The 22,129-nt window shown below is 36.9% G+C and overlaps 1 long non-coding RNA gene across 1 annotated transcript in view; it reads right to left on the bottom strand.

Annotated features, from left to right (window-relative positions):
* The window catches only part of LOC138492633 (uncharacterized), a 30,499-nt gene extending 8,981 nt beyond the window's left edge, over positions 1–21,518 (bottom strand). Inside the window, exons 1-2 of the long non-coding RNA XR_011276232.1 lie at positions 21,385–21,518; positions 5,386–9,378 (exon numbers count right to left, since the gene is read on the bottom strand). This is a non-coding gene — a long non-coding RNA (uncharacterized lncRNA). The remainder of the gene's footprint in view (positions 1–5,385; positions 9,379–21,384) is intronic.
* Between the last annotated feature and the right edge of the window lie 611 nt (positions 21,519–22,129).

The raw sequence follows: 22,129 nt of genomic DNA, 5'->3' as shown, positions 1-22,129 counted from the left end.
TCATTATATTATTCTGCAACTATTCTATGTGTTTATAGCAGGACTAGTTTTAGTTCCTAAAGTTCACTCAGTGGTTTCCAAGTTGGTGCCAAATCTCTCTTCAAACCTTGAGTCTTAGAGTTTATATTTTGATCAACTATAAATCCCAAATAAGTTTATTTTGTTACTGAGATGAGTGCTTGTTAATTCACATGATATTTATCATGGATTTTTTCTTGGTATTGAACATTATGTTATGTCAATTTAGATAACCATATAATTGGTCTACAGAATACCTCACAACTAAGGGCATTACATCAAAGATGCCTGTGTTATCTGTAAAAGAGAAATAAGAGAGTTTGTGAATTCCAATATAAGGAATATCAGTTTTAGGTATCCATTGATAAAGTCACCTGGGAAAATGTTACCAGGTTGCAACATTTCCCCAAATGTGTACTCACAAGAAAATCAAGCACTTTCCCTAAATATTATAGACTTGGAGTTAGAATAGTATTATAATACCCATCCTAGAATCGGTGGGGGGATGCTTTTAGGGGTGCACAGAAAATAATCGATTACCTGGCAACCTTTTTCCAGGGTACATTTTCACATGGAAACAATTTGTCTGATTAACCTTCAATGCCTCAATGCGATAAGATGTTATACAATTGTGGAGTTACTTTATAAGCAGCCCCACTTTAGTTTCATACAGTGATTATTCTAATAGTCTACCACCCTTTGCCTGTCCAACCCTAGTCCATTTCTTGAATGTAATTCTATTATGAGGGGTAGAAGTGCTTGTGGTAGCCCCGAAAGTGCAAGTCTCAATCAATGTACACATATATAAACTTTATCAATTGCCAAAGACAAGTCTGTAAAGCATCAATATAATGACCTTTTGTTGTGTTTTAGTGTATTTGAGTACAAGAAGTTTAAGGGTTATTGGTTCTATTCCTAAGATGTTCCTTTCGCCAAACGAAGCAATGTTGTGGCAAATAAGTTTACTTGTTTCCCTCCATCAAGTTAAATGAATCAGTGGAGGTTTCAAGAAAATCTTCACTGCAGCATCTTGGAGAGCAATCATTGCATAGTTGTCCACTATTCCAAGATTTAAGTAATTGATCTTCATACCCACTTTCCAACCTTAAAGTATTTGCTTGAGGTGGGGAGCATATTAAACATTCGAAACAGGGGTCAACAACTCAGCTACAGATTTGGGATTTTCTTTCATTAGTGGATTAGGTACTTTATCAGGCCCGACTCTCATGACATTTAAAACTTTAATATAGTTTATAGTTTGATAGATATTTGTAGGCTAAACTGCAGTACCCAAAAAAATAGTGTTTTTTTCAAATAAAAACATTATGTATGCTATCCATGTATCTCTTTGTCTGAATATCTATTCCATGCAACCTTTATATTTTTCAAACATCTCTATTCTACTTACCTCCCCTCCTTATTCTCTCCTTCTTGCAATTATGACTGTACTTCTTTGTTCTACACAATCACAATTATTGAATATTTCTCCAAACATCAATGTTTTATCAATCTACTTTGGCTTCCTTTCTCTCTAGCAACCTATTAACTGAATCCTCTTTCCTTGTATGTCTTCTCCCCTCTCTCATTCCACTTGGCTTCAATAACAGCGTATTCCTTTTTGACACCTACCATTCTGCCACCAATTTCTAGGCTCTTCTGCTCCCATTCAATGGCCTCTTGCTATATACCACATATAACCTTAATTGCTGCCACTTGGAAAGCTAATAGATTATTACTGACCACGTGGACTGGGAATAATGGCATAGCCTAGTGAAATTGTAGGGCTTGTTAAAGTACCTGCTGCAGAACTCTCAGTTAAAGTTTCAGGACAGAGGCTTGAAAATTGGTGGGTTCAAGCGTTCTCCAAATGCTAAAGATTGTTACGATAGGTGTCATTGAACCATTTGACCGCAACAGATTTATATGTTTTTTTTGAAAATATTTTACCTAATGAAGAAGTGACAGACTGTTTTTACTCCAAAAATGGAAATCACTTTTTCCTTGTTCTACTTTTTCTCTTTATGAAGCGGGGGGAGACCCCCCACAGACCTCTCTAACCCCTCTCTATACCCTAACGTATGCCCTTCCCACACACCCCACTTATTATGCAATATACATGTACCACATTACCTACCTATTTTGGTTAAATAAATGTGATTACTTCTCCTTAGTTGAAATTGTATTCAGTGAAATCTACGCCAATGGATGGCAACACCTTTTTGTTTACAGCTTTGATGTAGCTGAAAATTGTGGCACTCAGTGCTATTCAATACAACATTTTTAGTTGCATTAACAAAATTGTACATTGAATAAAGGGGCATTATAAAATGCTCAGATAACCAGAAAAGGCAAATACTCTACCTCACCCCCATTGAGGTGACATGATTGTGACATGATTGTACCAAACCTTCTTCCTGCATTAATATCTGCTCAAGGGTAACATTTTAAAAGCGTTCTCAGTAGCAGGTACTTTAACAAACTTTAACAAACTGCACAATTTCACTTGGTTATTCCATTAAGCCTACTCTATCTGTTCAATTATAATCTATTAGCTTTCCAAATGCCATTATTGTTTACCACTTGCAGGGTTCCTTATGATATCTGGTCTTGAAAAATAAAAACAGATGTTTTCATTAAAATGTGACATTGTCTGTCTTACAGATCCACTTTTGATGTATTTAAATTTCCTTGTAAGAACACATTTCAAAATATACCTTTTCACATTTAACTCAAAACTATAATCAACAAGTATGTGTTTCCTTGTTACAGACATTATTAGTTTAATTTCTTAATTTTTGTTTAGGCTTATTTCTACAACTATAATGAGAACCTCTGATCAGTCAACATGTAAAATAAAATAGATTGCACCTTAGAATATTGCAAGTGCTGTAAAAAGGTCCCAGATTCAAAACTGAGTTTTATGGTTAAAAATAATACAAATATTGCCTCAAAATTCCAACAGAATTATTTTAGTACTGCAGAAACAAAATGAGCTGCAATATATTGAATTCATCACAATTAGTATACAGAGCATCAGGCACACTGATGCACCATTGTACCTGTGCTACAATGTATGTAGATCCATCACCATGAGGATATAAAGGATTAGGCACTTTCAGGCACTGAAGGCTTGAGCTATGATGGACAGAGACCCATCATCATGGGGGTACTGAGATTCAGGTACAGTCACAGTGAGTCACTGTACTATGGATGGAGAAAGAGGCACAGGAGTATACAGAACATATTAGGCACAGTCAAAAACTGCAAGCATGAGCTAGGATGGATGTAGAACCATCACCACCAAGATACAGCGCATCAGGTAAAGTGAGGCAGTATGGATGGAGATTGAGGCAATGTGAGTGTACCTAGCATGTTAGGCACCGTCAGGCACTGTAAGCATGAGCAGGGTGTGTGGAGATGCAGTACCACGAGAGACAGATCTGCAGGCACCGTCAGGCACTGTAAGCATGGGAGAGAATGGATGGTGATCCAGTGTTGTGAGGATACAGAACTACATGCGTTGTAAGCACTGCCTACAGCACTTCATGCATGAGCGAGCAAAAGGTGGAGGCTGCTGCTTTGTGAGGAAATCTTGCAGCGCCCTGGTCTATACAGACCAGTGTTAAATATTTTCAAATATAAATGCAATATCAGCTTTTTTAATAACACTCAGCTGCACTGGATTAAAGTTCTGTAGTTTTGAAGGTAACCCTTGTCACCATTTTGCAGCAAAATGGTCATGTTTGCATCAACTTTGATCAGTTAAACTCTGTGTGAACAGAGCTTATCACTTCAGAGTTCAACAGAGATCTCCAGAAAACACTGCATATAACTCCGTTATTACAAGCTGATTGCTTCATCGTTACTTTTTAAAGACTTCCATAGGAATCCTTAAGCTTTCTGAAGAAATTACCATCTTTTAAATTTGGCAATTCCCACATCAATCACTGGATTGTTTCTTTCATCATCTTTGTTACACTTCTTTAAAGGTCTGGGCAGTGAGATTGGTAGATCTGAAACTGCAGCAATATATTCCAGACCTGCAATCGTATCTACCTGGTGCAGCATTTTCCCTAAATGAGTCTGCAGCTATAACGAGCATATTCGTGCTGCTTTTCTGCTCCCTTTCAAGAGGACATTCAATGTAATGTTTTTAGAGAATGTACTTAAACAATGACAATTGCATGCATAACGGCATTTTTCGAGAGTGCTACCACAGTACATTTTGAAACACGGAATTGCCATTTCAGATGTGCATTGCAATACTGAACTAATACATAAACTGTTAAGAAAATGTCCTAGTCATACACCTTCTAGTTATCTAGTAATTATAATAAGTAAGCAGTTCCTCAAGATGCAATTGCATATATATCATCTAGGTCAGGAGAAGGAAAACATTGATTCCCAAATAAATGCGGTTGACATCACATTGGGACATTTATAATACTACTTTATTTTATTTAGGCGTACCCGTTAAAAAGTCAATAATACAAACATGCAATAGACATAAAACATGATCACTTAATCAATTCTTAAAATGTCATGATACAATACATTTTTGTGTTGGTATCTCCTTTATAGTCAGCTATGTTCTCACATATGATGACAACTACACATACATTGACTCTGAACTATTACAACTACTAATCTCACCATTATTCCCTACATGGTTAAAGTGCAAATGTTTTCTGAACAATCTAAAACACTTAGTCCTCTAATTGTGCCATTTTGCAAACAATCACACTTTTATTGTCACCAACTATTTTGCAGTTGTAATAGATGTAAATGCAAGTATACTGCCCTGTCCTAAGTGCTGTTATCTTATTATTATTTAGTAAATATGTGTGATTCCATCTCTGTACTGAATCGTCAACAAAGGGCTAATATAATAACCTTATTTAACATTTTGTAAACCTGTGTTCCATTTATATGTATAAATATATTTAGTGAAAGTGAACTATGCTTTTTTTAACAGTTACACATCTGTATATGTTTCCCAAATATTGTGGCATTGTCAGAGTAAATACAATTTCAGAACAACTAGATGGGAGCAAGAATGTAAATATAATGCAGATAATAACACAGAGTTCAAATATCCTCCTTCCAGAAATAAAAAAAAAAATGGTATTAAGAAATGTATTCGTCTGTGAATAGATGGAAGCAGTGCAATATCTGAATAAAGATTTATAATATAGAAGTGTATTGGACTGAACTTGTTCATGCAGTAGAGGAATCACACAATTTACTGTAATATTGACAAATTCAGGTAAATTAATCTGCATAATATTTAAAAGAATATTAAAATAACAATTAGTTTACAATGAATACTTTTCAAAGTGTATTAAGTGGATATAGGGTGTTACTTACAAAGGACGTTCAGTTGGGTGCCTCCACCGATGATCCACCACTGTGGTGCATATCTGTACAAAAACCACCTCCAGACCATACTGCGACATCCAGCATCAGGAGGTATGCAGACATCATATCAATATTATATCAGGGGATGAACTCTGATTAATTATGTGGTGCAGAAGAACTTATCATGAATATCTTCCTGGGACAGCGAGTGCAAAATGCTGGATCATCTAAGTCCAGTGCCAGGTAGAAATCAGCAGATCACTCTTCTTTTTCATCTCTGACTGAGATCCATCTTCATTGACTAGCTCAGAGGAGTTATATGATCAATGTGAATGGTTAAGGCACATTAAGAAGATGGGGGCATTCTCTGTGTCCTTCAGGGCATTTAACGGCTACTGATACCAAAGGACCTTCATTAACCACACATTCGATCCATCTGCATATGTAATTAAGTGGTCTCTTGCTGGGGAAAACCAGTTTAATTTTATGACAAAGAAAACTGAATTTATCCTTGTGTGACCCAGCATTCACGAGATATCAGAGAGCAAATAAGAATGCAGCCACAGGGTCAAAGATGATGTTGACATAGTAAACATCTGAATAATTCAAGCTCACCAGAGATGTCAGATTTGGACCAAATGATCCAATTGTTGATGAATTACAAATGTTAATTTGTTGACTCTCTGTTGGACATACCCTCTACAGGTTTGTCTCCTGTAGGTTGGTTGACACTATTGTTGATGAGAGTGAAGGTTTCTTTTCAAGCTCCACCTAACTTCATTGTTCATTGATCTCTCTGTGTCTATCTGACTGTTTCTTCACTGGATGAGTTGGACGTGAGCATCCAATAGTGCTGATTGTATGAGATTGCACATATGTAGCATGAACTCAGTTCACCCTGCCACAGACCAGATGTCCAAATCCATTGCCTGGGCTCATAAAGGGAGATACCATTGAGTGTTAAGAAAATGCTCAGGTAACGTTTACAATATATCAAACTTTTTGAGAGAAGTGATCTGCTAAACACCATGTACACTGAGGCAAACAAGGACAGCTCTGTTGTTTGATACTTAATTGACAGTTGTGATGAAGTTGCCCTCCTCCGTTGCCATCGACAGTGGTAACATTTTAATTGTTTGTACTCACATAGTTTCTGTAAGACAACATTTGCATGTTCTCCTGTGCCCATCTGAGCTTCTCCTGATGATTTCTTAGTTACATGTGCCCTAGGTAACCAGGGATTTCCCTCTAAATATTTCTTGCATAAAATGTATAATGCATCCAGCAGGCTTACAAAAGATACATATTTCTGAACCAAGTTATTCAAATGATCCTTCACAACCCATATAGCATTCAGAACTACTTATTCATGAATGCTTGTGGTCATCAAGTTGATTAGATAGCTCATTGCCAGGTGTTTGCATCCCTCTCTATGAATTTCTATTAAAATGTAAGGACTGTTGTTATGATGTTGTAAACCTCAATATCTCAAAAAGTCGGCAATTATTTAAAACCTGTCTGCTCGAATTTATTTATTCATTAACCAATTATATAATCCTAGAGTGGGAAATTGGGCAGATAAGAGTCTTCTGATGCCTTTAACATCTCATTTGAAATCACTGCTTAACGCTGCAATCAGTGGGTTAGTCAAGCATGCCAGAGAGTTCGTTCAGGGTCTTGAAGAATCAGAATGTGGAAACGCCCTTATAATGAACACCTTAGCTGCACATGTTTGCTATTACCCAGAGGATATCATTATTGACTGCCCTGTGCCTCAGTGAGTCCACAGTGTTCCTGTGCTCAGTGAGGGATGCATTTGTAGAGAGAATGTCCCTTTTTGTATTTGTATGCCTTTTCTCACATGTTCTTGACACTGCACTTCAAATAATCTCCATAAAATGCTGAAAGTCACCAGTTCCTGTGCAATAATTACATGGTCTCTGCCCATCCTCCCAATCTCTCCTTCACTTAAGACAAACTCTAATTCATCTACAACTATTCAATTAATGAGCTACCTATGTGTTGTCTATGCATATCTATTTTAACCTTCTTCATAATCGTGATATGTTGTTGGCCTCTCATACTACTTTACACATTTCCTTTTCTATTCCTCCCAGATGCATTTATCTATTTTGTCCCCACACACATATCTCAATTTCATTTACATTTGAGATATTTCTCTATTCCAGTTATCTTTTCAATTTCACACACCTCTTCATACCATTAATATCCACTTCTTATTCTGTCAATTTCTCTTAAGTTTCTCTGTACTCTTCTGTGGACAAGATCATTTACATTTAGCTCGTATTCCTCCAGATATCAACATTGCATCATTAATCCTTGACTCCACGTTCTCTTTGCCATGAGATATGGTAGAAGAAGAACACGGAAAAGTACATGCAAGTCCTTTTCAATCTTCTTCTCACATACCTCTTACCACCTGCAGTCAATGTCACTCTAATTCACTTTGGCTGCACCAATTCTGTCACCACCTTCTGGTAACCTCAGCACACCTTCCGCTTGCTGCACAGGAACATCGAACAAGAAATCTGAATGTCAGAGAATTCCTTTATAGATGAACCCTTCAAAGAGGATGTTATACTTAATATCGACATCTTATTTATAACTGTAAGTGCACAGCCCAAAATATTGTCTCAGTTGAGATTCCTTCATGCACTATTTGGTGCATGACCATCTTGATCCCATTTGAATTACTTTCATGCACCATTTTAGCCCTTACAGAATTGTTTTTGATTTGTTCTAATAAATACCTTTTGGAAATGTGTATTCTTGTGTGGGACATGTCTGATACATGTAATATTTGTGACACAATTCTCAGGAAATTGAAATTATGCGATAACGAACCCAATGTTCATCTAGAAATCTATCCAAAGAGCAAACACAACATGTATACAGTGGCAGAGCCCTAGGTCCACCAACAAATGACAATTTCTCCTTCCAACAATGCCGGCCCACATCAATATGCACACTGAACTGCCAATTCCCAGAAAAGCTATAGGGAAACCATTCAGCAATTCACCACCTCAGACATCTGTTGATCCACATTTCATTCATGAATATTTACATTGTCATTTAAGGAGATGCTATTCTCTATTATGTTACTATGGGTGAGTGAATATATGCAACTAGTTTGCTTGGTGTTGACCCATAGATGAATGGAAATTGTCAGAATGATGGATGAAAGAGTGTCATCAAAAATAGGAAATGAAAAGCCTGTGCAATGCAAGCTGTATTATCTGAGCTAAGACGAGGCTGTGTAAACCATTAGAGAAACTAAAAAATGAAGACTAAACTCTATAACGCAATGGATGATGAAGATACATATTTTATTGGTCGAAAAATGAACACATTACATAAAAAGGCAGAAGACCAATCCCAGCGCTATCTAGTGATGACAGTGAAATATTCCAAATAAGTCATATCTGGCTGGATATAATGATATAACACACCAATCAATCACTTGCCTGGAATGACATCAGATAGAGACAGAGCAAAGCTTCAGTTCAGGAAGCAGAGTGTTCTAACAGCATTTGGGGGCATTCCCCAGGATTAGTTGGCAGGTTGGTCACTATTACATCTCACCATATTTAAATCCTACTGCGTTGATGCCTACTCCAGCACAGCCCTTTGACACTGACCCGAGTTGGCTTACGAAGGGTTAAGCACATTGAGATCGGCTCACAGATGCTGTAATGGTCTCCCTCTCATGCGTGGCCTGACAGGCGTACACTTTATTTGAGTTCCAGTCTAAAGAGGTCACAGGCAGGTAACTGCTGGTCATGTACAGGTTGTTTTCAATCTGTTTAGTGGCTTTGGCTGTCTCAACTCCACTGCTTATTGGTTGCCCATCCGCCGTCCAACTCACTGTCACAGATCCGGGATAAAAGTCTGACAGGAGACATGTCAGGGTGCCCTTATTTGCATCGACTGCCTCTGAAGAGGGTGGGAAGAGACTCATGGAAGGTTTTTTGGTCTCACCGGCTGCAAGAAAAGAATTACAACTGTTAGAATGAGGCAGTTAAATGAATACAATTCAAGATTCAGGTTTCATTCATTTCTGTCTGCTTCAAGCACAAACTCTTAATGAAGGACATTGATTTTTCTAATTCTAAGCCATGTTCTGTTATCATCTGCCTCTGTGACGTACACCTGTGCCTTCAAATGATTCGGGGTTAAATATGCTTAAGGTGTTAAAGGAGGGTATGTTGCTCTCAAGAATACATGAATCAAAGCTGGAGTATTTCTGTTTGCACCCCTGGCTGACTGTGCGGCTGCAAGCAAGCTTGCGTAATTCCCAAGCTCAGCTGGCTCAATTAGCCAGGTCCCACACTTTGGTAGAGGAGTCAGAGTCCATGACTCAATGTGTGGGGGGAAATGGATGATGGGGGTATGAACAATATGAACAACTGAGCAATGTATTTAAGGTAAGAATGCAAATCCTTAAAGGTGTTAAAAAATGTGCAATATAAGCAATCTCAAAATATTTATTGGAGAAACAAAATTAATAAAGTAATTGATTACAATAACAGCAGTAATCATATCCAAGTTTAGTGATAACAAGAATTATGCTAGAAGACAATGGTTGCAAGGTAAATCTATGCGAGAGAAAACACTATTAGAAAAACATCCATGTGTCTTTGTCACCAGCAGATCAAGGCTTCATGTAGCTGATCTGTTGTTCTCACTGTCACATTTCTAGGCTTGTCCTGATGTTTCCCTTTGTCCCAATGTGACCATAGTGATTATATCTCGATTGGATATTGTAAATGCTCTTGAAGATGCTATAGGAAGCTTGGTAAAGTTTACCAGAGGAAGACAGAGTATACCGCTGCCCTTGGGAATAACTCCTTGAGTGCCTCTTCCAACACTATTAGACAAGATGTTTCTTGCAGAGATTCCAATGTATTCAAAAAGGCCTAAATATTTGCTGTCAATGTGAAGAGATAGACCTGTCTGACTGTTTAATTTTAAGGAGTAGGTTACAGTATTATGCAGTAGGGATGAGGCCAGGCACCTTCTTTGGTCCACATCACAAAAATCAACAAACACCTCCAGGTAATGGGTGAACTTCATCACTTACCCCACACTGTGCATTTAAATGTTTTGCCATAGCAGGTATTTTGGCTTCCCCTTTTTAGGCGCTGCAAGCCTGTAATGCCATCTCATTTGCAATTTTAAATATGGCTTTGGAATTACCATATAAAGGAGACCTTTATAATATGGGCGTCACTTTTAATACCTATGTACTTGCATCTGCACTTAAAAGTTAGAGTATATCTAGAGGAACACTTAAGAAAACAGGTAAATATGCAGGGGTCAAATTCTCTATTGATTTCAAGAAGAGGGCGAAGCAGAGCAAATATATCTAGAAGTTCACATTAGGTCACCTCATGCACCCCTAGAAGGATTCATTGTGGGAGACCATCTGTGATGGCACAATGCCAATTAAGTCTTTGCTTGATTATGAAGACTAGGCCCTCATTACGAGCATGAAAAAGGTGCCTGTTACAAGGGTTACAAGCACTTTTTCCAGACCGGTATACTCTGAGTCTGCCGGTAGCCGGGTTGAACAACTGGCAGGCCTGACTGCTGGTAGTTCAGGCTCCTGCTGGCAGATAATTCAATGAAGCACCGGCACTGTTAGTGCTTCAGTGTTCCCACTCCCATGGAGTCATAGTCATAGGGGACTCCATGGGAATGGGGCCTTACTGTTCAAAAGCTGAAGGTAATATCCCAGTATTAGATCACAGTCTGTAATTAAAAAGGATGCTTTTGATTTACTCTCTCAATAGGATGACTGATTGACTTGTCAGAGTTCAGCTATGGTGGAGGTGGTGTGCTGCATCACTGGGCCTTTCGAGGTGCTGAATAAACAGTACATCCTTTCATTATCTTCCCAAATGAATGGATGGCCTTGTTCTTGGAGAGAAGTACCTCTTTAAAAATGGAAAAGGACGGACTCAAAGAAGAACCATTTTCAATATGAATTCTTCTGAGTCTTTTCACAATATTAGTCTCTACAGAAGTCAATTTTGCAAAAGGTGTTTCTTGTCTCCCAGAAAAAATGTCATTATTTCCCTAAAAGGTTTTGTAAAAAATATAGTTGTAGCTTGTCTTTGGACAATTGTATGAGCAGACATTCAGTTTGGAATAAATGCATGCAAATTCTATTGCAGTTTACTTTTTTGTGGTTTAAAACATTCTTTGGTGTCCAATCTTTGCTCTCCACATCTAGAATGTATTATGAGAAAGAAGAGGTCTCCCAGGATATTTTAAAGTTCCATGATATGTGGATAGAACTTTTAATGTGCATATGTACATTTTTGATGTAGAATGTGTAACGTCTACACTCTTGTCTTCGCGACCATCCGTATTGGATTGATTTACTACTCCCTATAATTATCCCTATGGCTACAGATATTTGAAGATTGTTATGAATTATGGATTTTATCTCTTTGGACAATTCACAATTATTTGTATACATTAATAATATGTAATCTGAAGATGTTTTTACTCCAAGGAGCTCTGCCTTACCTTAATTGTGTGTTTTTCATTACCTGTGTCCAGAAATCATCTTTATTCACAGTACCATTTTTTAAGTATTATTTTTGATTATTAAGGTGCCTAATTCTACCCAGGGCTCCTTGAATGCTCCAAAGATCCACTGCTTGTAGTTTGACTTTTATACTTGCCCATTGAGTCCCCTAAAGCAGCCTGTCATCTACATAGATTATCATACAGCACTATAATAAAATTGGCAATGTAATTTAGCATTTCTTATAGTTTTACTGAGTAGAATGGTGCCTTTGAACTATCAAAGTGAGAATTTATGAGTTTACAGGTGAATTTAGGCTTAATTTAGAGACTACAACAAGTCTCATCTTTGAGATCACATCTTGAAATCAGCAATACACTAAAGCTGACTAATGAGTTAGATCTGGTGTGGCCGAATCTTGTACAATGTATGTACATTTAAAATTGACCAATTATAATACCTATTTCTTCACATTTTCTGTTTCACATTTCTGAAATTACAAAATACTAGACACAGTTTTCTGACAGAAAAATGCCACAAACATCAGAAACCGTGACTTTATTTTCAAACTTAAGAAGTCAGATTTTAATTTATTTAAAATGTTGTTTGCACTGACATTATCTATTCCATATTATTATAAATAAGTTATACTTAAGATGGAAATGTTAATGTGAAATAGTTTATATAACATTTGTTGTGAGTATTTAGTCCTTTATTAAGCGTTTCCTATTTTGAAAGGTAGGAGAACTGGAGAATAGTTAGAGAAGATAAGAAGTTACTAATGGCCTTAGAGGAACATTATATTACTAAATGAAAAGGCAATTAATGTACATTGGGACTTCAGTGTACACATCTCACATGTACAGCAAGGTCCTGCACAATGTCACTGCTGTGAATTGTAAACTAATTGGTCATATCAAATCAAATTTTATTATAAAAGGTGGGTGAAATATACCCTGACCTCAACAAAACCAATAAACAAGATCACAATTTGCAATTGTCAGAGGTAATTTAATATATACAACTCCTTTCTTGGCTGATACCCTTTTCTACAGTACTGTGGTACAGAAGTGGTATGGAATGAATTTGCAGCATACATGTTGACCTTGAAAAGGAATCATGGTGCTTTATCAAGGAATCTCACTGCATTGATTGACTGTACAACATGCAGAATGCTTAACTGGCAAACAAGTTAGGGGTTTAGCTTAAGTTTAAATTGCAGAAGAGTGGCAATTCATCAGAACTCAGCGAAATGTGTTTAAAATGAGTGTGCTGAAAAAAGATTTGTGATCTTAAACTTCTTTAAATTGAGCAATAATCTAAAACCCGGTTTATAAATCACATAAAACAAGGGGGCTTGAACTCAAATTTACTTAGTACACACATGGCTAGGGAAAGTGAACTAGCACTATAATGGGATGGTTTGGTCACAATGAAGAGTAATTATTTACTTTATAGTTCAATAACCTTTTGATTTAATTGTAACGCACTATTCTCTAACTTTAGCAATGAGATAGCTGCCGCTCACATTTCGATCAAAGTTGTTTCATCCTGTACTACTGTTTCTACCCTATCACCATTTCACAATTGAAAGCTAAGCTAATATTATTTTAGATGAATGATGGAAAGCTAACTGCACAGATCTTATCTGTGCAGTTATCTTTCTAGTACATAAAGAGAGGAACACGCAACAATCATTCTCTTGTCACACACCCACACTTTGGATCTCCATTCTAGTAACGTCTCGAAATGCCCCCAAATTCTACAATTTCACAAAGGATGCACATAATGCAACTCACAGTTCAGAGCTACTGTTAAAAGATGCAAACCCAAATGCTGGCTACCCAAACCTTGCTCTACTGCTTTGGATCTAAGTCTGCACTTTAACAAATAAAATAAACCATATATAAAAATGAACATTGCAAAACAGCAATGAGCTAGGATACAATGATACCTATACTAACTTTTAAATATCCTATCAATGTGCCTGCACACTTTCGATAAAGAAATGATAAAAAAAAGAACAAAATAAAACGAGAAGAAAGAGTGGTGTACAATGTTACTTCCGATACTTACATAGGACGCTCAGCTGAGTTCCTCCACCAAAGACATACCCACAGTGTCACAGGGCTGTACACAAACCTGACCATGTGCAATACAGCAGATAAAGTAGATACAAATCATATGGGGGTACAGTTTCTTAAGGAAGGTGTGCAGTAGGCACAACTAGACACTATAGGAATTGTATGCATCTTTTTCTGCATGATCAAAGCTTGATAGAGTGCAGCACATTGCCAAATCAGGGGTCTATAAGTCTAGAGCTTGTGCTTGGGATAACCAGTAACTCTGGAGAGAACTCACATTCAGAATCATGGCATTCAAAATGTTTTTTTGTGTGGAAGTTCTGAAAACAAAGAAAGGTGATGTAGTTCCTGAGTACCAGACCTAAATATCCCTGGGCTGCATGGAGCTGTGTTCACTATTTTCAATTTAAATCCAATAGCAGATTCCTTTGAATAGCAACCACAGATCTGTAATTTTGAATGTAACATGTGTCACTGTTTCCCAGATTAATGGTAATTTTTTTATCAACCTGTACTGGTTAAAGACTGAGTAATCAAAGCTTATGATATGAGAGTTGAACAAAGATCTCCTCAGAAATCCCTTTAATAAACATTACAATAATAGCCGGTGTTTGCATCAATGTTATTTTTAAAATATTCCATACATATCTATTTGCCTTCTGACTATATAACCATCTGTTGAGCTTTGCAATTCCCAAATCAATCCTCCCTGTGAATAGATCCTATCACAGATCACAGCGGTCCCTCTTTAATAGTCATTGCTGCTCGCCTTTAGGGGTCTTTGCATGTGACTGAAGGTCTGTATTCAAACTTCAATAATTCATTGTAGACCTGCAAACACATCTACCTGGTGCCATTTTATCAATAAGTAACTCTGCCCTTGTATACATTGAAGACAGCATTTAAAACAATGCCTCAGTCCTAATGGCTGCTCTTTTAACGTATAACACATGAAACCACCCTCACAATTCAGTGAAAGATGTTTCATCTGGTTCCCGAGGATCAAATGCAATTTATTGTTCCCAATGTAAATGCTATTTATATATCATTGGGACATATATGTAAATATGCACAGTGAAAGTGAATGATGTTGTTACAATTATAAGTATATGATATAATCTCTATTGTGGCTTTTTCAAAGTAATGACAATCTCAGGCTGCCTAGATGGTGCCAAGAATGGAAAGATAATTATGAGAGTGGCACAGAACTAAAGATTCCCTTTCGAGAACACACAATATCATGCTATTGAGAATGATAATATTCTTTGGAAACATGAGGGCAGCACAACCTATGATTAGTGATATACAAAATAAATGTATTTTTGGCATAAATTGGTTCTGCAGATGAGGTAATTACACATGTACAGTAAAAGTGAATAATCTGTTAACTTCGTAGGAAGAATACTCAAAACAATAATAAAGCCATTTAAGAGTGATAGAATAAGACAGACAGTCTTACTTACAAAGGACGTTCAGCTGGGTTCCTCCACCGAACATCCACCACTGTGTTGTATGGCTGTATAAAAACACATCACCAGCCCATTCTGCAGCACCAGGTAGTGTCTGCAGACAACCTATCAATCTGACTTCAGGGGATACCCTTTGATTAAGGAAGATCATCCTTGGCAAAATGGTGGGTCAGCTAAGTCCAGTGGCAAGTAGAAATCCACTGATCTCTGATTGAGACCTCTCTTCATAGACATACACATGACAAATGTGAATTCATTAAGACACATTAAGCATTGGGATATGGAGAAAAAATCCTTCTCTGTGACCTCCTTCACATGCAGTGAATCCTGAGCCCAAAGAATGTTTTTTAAATGAACTAACAGTGTCATGATAGGGGGAACACCAATTTCTACTGACAAGATAATACACTTGTTTCTACACTGAACTCTGACTTATGTAGATATAAGATGTCAGTGAGCTAAAACATGGCTACTGGATCAAAGAAGATGCTGACACTTTAAACATCAAATCAAGCCTAGCTCACCAGAGATATCAGATATGGGACAAATGTTGAAATCATTGATGAATTACACATGTGCAGTTTTGGGCTTGTGTTTGAAGTCCAGCTCCAGCTCTGTCTCCTGGAATAAGTAAAATGAGTGAGACGGTTCAAGCTGCACCTTACTTTGTTATTCATTGATCACTCCTTGTCTGTCTACCTGTGGATTCACTGGATGAGATGGGCCTGAGTATTCCAAAGTGCTGCTTTTGTGGGTTTCTACATACAGTGAGGAACTGCTAGGCTACTCTTTGGCAATAAATCAGATTTTTAGAGAGATGTGACATATGAAATGCAAAGTACCTCTCATTGATTGGTGGCCTTTGTTATCTACAGGAACGGGCAGACCTTCACACTGAGACAGATAAGGGCAGTTTTGTTGTCTGATGGTAGATTGGCCGCTGAAATGAACTGACCATTAGCAGTGTAAGCAGTGTCTCTTTTTGCACTCAAATTGTTCATGTGTGGCACCATATTGATTGTACTGATGTGTCCATCTGAGCTTTTCCTAATGGTCCCATAGATCTGTATAAGCTTTGAGGATTGTGTGTTTATCTCCACACCTTTCCCATATCTAAGATACAAGGCATCTGTCATGACTGCAGGCTTTATGTGTGCATTCCCAAAGATAAGAAGTACTAAACTATGCAACAGAAAATAGCCCTCACAGAAAACGTGGAATGCAGATGTGCATATCCTTGCCGATTCATAGTCATCATTTTGACTGGATGGTACATTGCCAGGCAGGTCTAACCTTCTCTAGGAATTTCTATTAAAGTTTAAGGACTGATTTCATAACATTGCTAAACGTGGCATAAATACAGAAACAGATCCATATTCTGGAAAGTCTTTTATTCGTAACCCACAATATTACTCTTATTGACTTAAAACATAAGTGATCATTGGAAGTCTGTCTGCTTCTAATTTCTTAATTGGGATTAATGGGGATTTATTTTTTATTGTAGTTCATATTCACAATTATCTGCCATCCCAGACCCATATAATTCCAAATCAGAACGTATTTAGCCTTTCTTACTGAAAGCATATCTATCTAGAGCCATCAGTAGCATTGAAATGCCAATAATTGTTCCAGATTTCAAGAATGTGGTCGGGCTATCCTTTCTGCTCTCCCTAAAGTAATCATTGTTTACGTCTTTCCTCCGTGGCTAAAATCTGCATTAAATTCACAGAATAATAGTCTTTGGTCTCTGTTTTGGAATATTTGAAAACGTCCCAAAACTACATAAATGCAACCTCATTTTGTAAGTTTATATTAGTGATTATATTTAAAGTGTAATATTTTCCATACTAAAAGATTTAATATGTGTAATTTCCTTTTCAACACCAAACCTTCAATTTGTTTACTAGATTTCATATTTTCATTATATTATTCTGCACCTATTCTATGTATTTATAGCAGGACTAGTTTTAGTTCATAAAGTTCACTCAGTGGTTTCCAAGTTGGTGCCAAATCTCTCTTCAAACCTTGAGTCGAGTTTATATTTTGATCTACTATAAATCCCAAATAAGTTTATTTTGTTACTGAGATGAGCGCTTGTTAATTCACATGATATTGATGATGGATCTTTTCTTTTGCAATTTAAAATTGTGATTGTTTTTTTCTCTGGTATTGAACATTATGTTATGTCAATTTAGATAACCATATAATTGGTCTACAGAACACCTCACAGCTAAGTGCATTACATCAAAGATGCCTGTGTCATCTGTGAAAGAGAAATAAGAGAGTCTGTGACTTCCAATATAAGGAATATCAGTTTTGGGTATCCATTGATAAAGTCACCTGGGAAAATGTTACCAGGTTGCAATATTTCCCCAAATGTGTACTCGCAAGAAAATCAAGCACTGGAGTTAGAATAGGATTATAATACCCATCCTAGAATATGTGGGGGATGCTTTTAGGGGTGCACGGAAAATAATCGATTACCTGGCAACCTTTTTGCAGGGTACATTTTCACATAGAACCAATTTGTCTGATTATCCTTCAATGCCTCAATGCGATCAGATGTTATAAAATTGTGGAGTTACTTTATAAGCAGCCCCTGTTTAGTTTCGTACAATGATTATTCTAATAGTCCACCACCCTTTGCCTGTCCAACCCTAGTCCATTTCTTTGACTGTAATTCTATTATGAGGGGTAGTAGTGCTTGTGGTAGCCCCCAATGTGAAAGTCTCTATCAATGTACACACATATAAACTTTATCAATTGCCAAAGACAACTCTGTAAAGCATCAATATAATGACCTTTTGTTGTGTTTGAGTGTTTTTGAGTACAAGAAGCTTAAGGGTTATTGGTTATATTGCTAAAATGTTCCTTTCGCCAAACCAAGCAATGTTGTGGCAAATAGGTTTACTTGTTTCCCTCCATCAAGTTAAATGAATCAGTGGAGGTTTCAAGAAAATCTTCACTGCAGCATCTTGAAGAGCAATCATCGCAAAGTTGTCCACTATTCCAAGATTTAAGTAATTGATCTTCATACCCACTTTCCAACCTTAAAGTATTTGATTGAGGTGGGGAGCATATTAAACATTCGAAACAGGGGTCAACAACTCAGCTACAGATTTGGGATTTTCTTTCATTAGTGGATTACGTACTTCATAAGGCCCGACTGTCATGACATTTAAAACTTTAATATAGTTTATAGTTTGATAGATATTTGTAGGCTAAACTGCAGTACCCAAAATAAATTCGTGTTTTTTTCAAATAAAAACATTATGTATGCTATCCATGTATCTCTTTATCTGAATCTCTATTCCATGCAACCTTTATATTTTTCAAACATCTCTATTCTACTTACCTCCCCTCCTTATTCTCTCCTTCTTGCAATTGTGACTGTACTTCTATGTTCTACATAAGCACAATTATTGAATATTTCTCCAAACATCAATGTTTTATCAATCTAATTTGGCTTCCTTTCTCTCTAGCAACCTATTAACTGAATCATCTTTCCTTGTATGTCTTCTCCCCTCTCTCATTCCACTTGGCTTCAATAACACTGTATTCCTTTTTGACACCTACCATTCTGCCACCAATTTCTAGTCTCTTCTGCTCCCATTCAATGGCCTCTTGCTATATACCACATATAACCTTAATTGCTGCCACTTGGAAAGCTAATAGCTTATTACTGACCACGTGGACTGGGAATAATGGCATAGCCTAGTGAAATTGTAGGGCTTGTTAAAGTACCTGCTGCAGAAATCTCAGTTAAAGTTTCAGGACAGAGGCTTGAAAATTGGTGGGTTCAAGCGTTCTCTAAATGCTAAAGATTGTTACGGTAGGTGTCATTGAACCAGGTGACCGCAACAGATTTATATGATGGTTTCGAAAATATTTTACCTAATGAAGTGACAGAATTTTTTTACTCCAAAAATGAAAATCACTTTTTACTTGTTCTACTTTTTCTCTTTATGAAGCGGGGGGGACCCCCCCACAGACCTCTCTTACCGCTCCATACCCTAATGTATGCCCTTCCCACACACCCGACTTATTATGCAATATACAAGTACCACATTACCTACCTATTTTGGTCAAATAAATTTGATTACTTCTCCTTAGTTGAAATTGTATTCAGTGAAATCTACGCCAATGGATGGCAACACCTTTTTGTTTACAGCTTTGATGTAGCTGAAAGTTGTGGCACTCAGTGCTATTCAATACAAATTTTTTAGTTGCATTAACAAAATTGTACATTGAATAAAGGGGAATTATAAAATGCTCAGATAACCAGAAAAGGCAAATACTCTACCTCACCCCCATTGAGGTGACATGATTGTACTAAACCTTCTTCCTGCATTAATATCTGTACAAGGGTAAGTTAAGGAAATGAGGAAGGGATCTATGCTGAAGTCAGAGAATTTGGGAAATGTATATTACCACCAAGGTCCATGTTATCTAACACTTGCACCAGTGCTAAAAATTGAGCAAATGCTCACATTATATTTAATGGAGCAAACAGATTTTGTCACAGTCCATATTATCTAAATATGTTTGCGGTAGGGCAACATTTATTTGACTCTTTCCTATACTGTGTTTATTGCATAACATACAATTAAGGGCCTGATTCACAGAAGCCTTGTATAACGGTGCAATCCCATTGGAAAACACTCTGTGAATCAGGCCCAAATGTGTTTACTATATTTCTTTTCATGTTTCGAGTAAATGTGGTAAATTAAAGAGTCTGCTGACATAGTGAAAATATTTTAGATAATACAGATTGGAGGTTTCCTCTTCGCACGATTCCATATTATCTAAGCACCTAAAACAATCCTGAATTAATATATTTTATATATATATTCACTAATAGAAACGTCTGAACCCTAAACATGCCCAATTAATAAAATTGAACCTTTGAATAAAGATAGCCTGTAAACACTTAATAATATTCACATACCCCTCAAATTCAAACAGGGTTCTGCAAAAACCTGAGGTAAACAAAGCTGCTAAATGACATCTATCTTTGTGAAATAAACTACCTTGCAAGACTATTTTAAAATTGCGCTCTTGGGAGCTTGGCTTGCTTTTGGATCTTTTTCTAAATTCAAACAAATTTCATATTTACACTGTATAAATGTTCGTGATAAGGCCTTTTATGGATGCTGATTTCAAAGTGGCAACTATATATACCCCACTGGGAGGAAGTATAGATACATATTTTTTCTTTATTTTCATATAGATATTCAGAGAAATTCTTAAGATACCTGTATATCGTGATTTAAGGATTTTGTGGATGCTGTAGAAACATTGTATAGATCTAAAGCAATGTTCACACTTTTGCACAAACATAAAGAAAACACTTTTTAGATGACATCTCTATTTTGATTATAATTAATGTGTAAAATGGCTATGGCGTTAAAAAACATTAAAAGAAAATCAGAGTTCTGCAGCACACATTCGATGACCATTCATTGAACGAAATGACCTGCAATCTGACTGAATGAAGCCTACTATAATGGCATTTCATTTAAATTTGTAATGCATATTATTTGTGGTGCTGAATAAGTGAGGGGAATCTTAGGCTATTAAAAGGAAAGCCCTACAAACTAATAGCTATGACCCAGAACATTGCTTTAAAATATAAATGGAAGAGGATAGATCTAAATCTGTGAGCGCATGCCACCCTTTACAATTCATGGCATGCTAACTTAATGGTTACAGGAGATAGCAATCTCATGACAAAATTACACATTCACAAAAAAATATGGCCTGAAGAATTAATATGAATCATTAAACCTCATGCTAATGTCACAGTAGTTTAGACAGTCAAAAGATAAAAAAGAAAATCAGCACACATACAAAGAACCCTTCTCAAGAAGAGATACGCAGTGTTAGTTCTGATACTTACTTAGGACGCTCAGCTGGGTTCCTCCACCAAAGACATACCCACAGTGCTACAGGACCGTTCACAAACTATATCATGTGCTGAGCAGAATTTAATGCAGAGGAATTATACAGTACAGGCCCCTTCATCTCCCTCAGCTGTATGCATAGTCAGAGATTATGAGGCCGATACTCAATTACTTTGAGAAACTTTGACTTACCTTTGACGTAAAACTGGGTTATTTGGCCCACAAATAAGTTACTATGAGAAAGTCTGCCTTACTACATGTAAGTCAGATAAGTCAGGAGTAATGCAGAGTTACTAAATAAAGTCTTAGTGAATGTAATAGCCCTCTCTAGGTTTAGGTCAAGGGAAAGTTATTGTTACTTCTTCATGAATTGGCCCATATGAGAAGGATAATGGCCGGATGGAATGTCATTACTCAGATAATATGGAAATAAAGACAAAATAAGTCACCGTCTGCATGAGCAAGGATGGATGGATGTATGTCAAGAAAGAAGCTTGAACATTTAGACATTGTGAGCGTTGTCTTCATTTGCGCTAGGATATTTGGGACTTCAGCACATTCATGTTACAGTCATGAGAGTTAGCTTTGGTCAGATTGTCAAAACTTTGCCCTGTGCACATAAATGTGGAGTAAATGTGTTTAGCTCCAATGTTGCTGATCAGATAATATGGAATAGAGCAAACAGGTTTAGACCCAATCAGTATTATTTAAAGTGTTTTCACTGGGGCAAACCAGAAGCAA

The sequence above is a fragment of the Ambystoma mexicanum genome, chromosome 10 (genome assembly GCF_040938575.1).
Source record: "Ambystoma mexicanum isolate Mex_15411 chromosome 10, UKY_AmexF1_1, whole genome shotgun sequence".
Classification (NCBI taxonomy): Eukaryota; Metazoa; Chordata; class Amphibia; order Caudata; family Ambystomatidae; genus Ambystoma; species Ambystoma mexicanum.
This window is presented reverse-complemented; position numbering and strand designations above follow the sequence as displayed.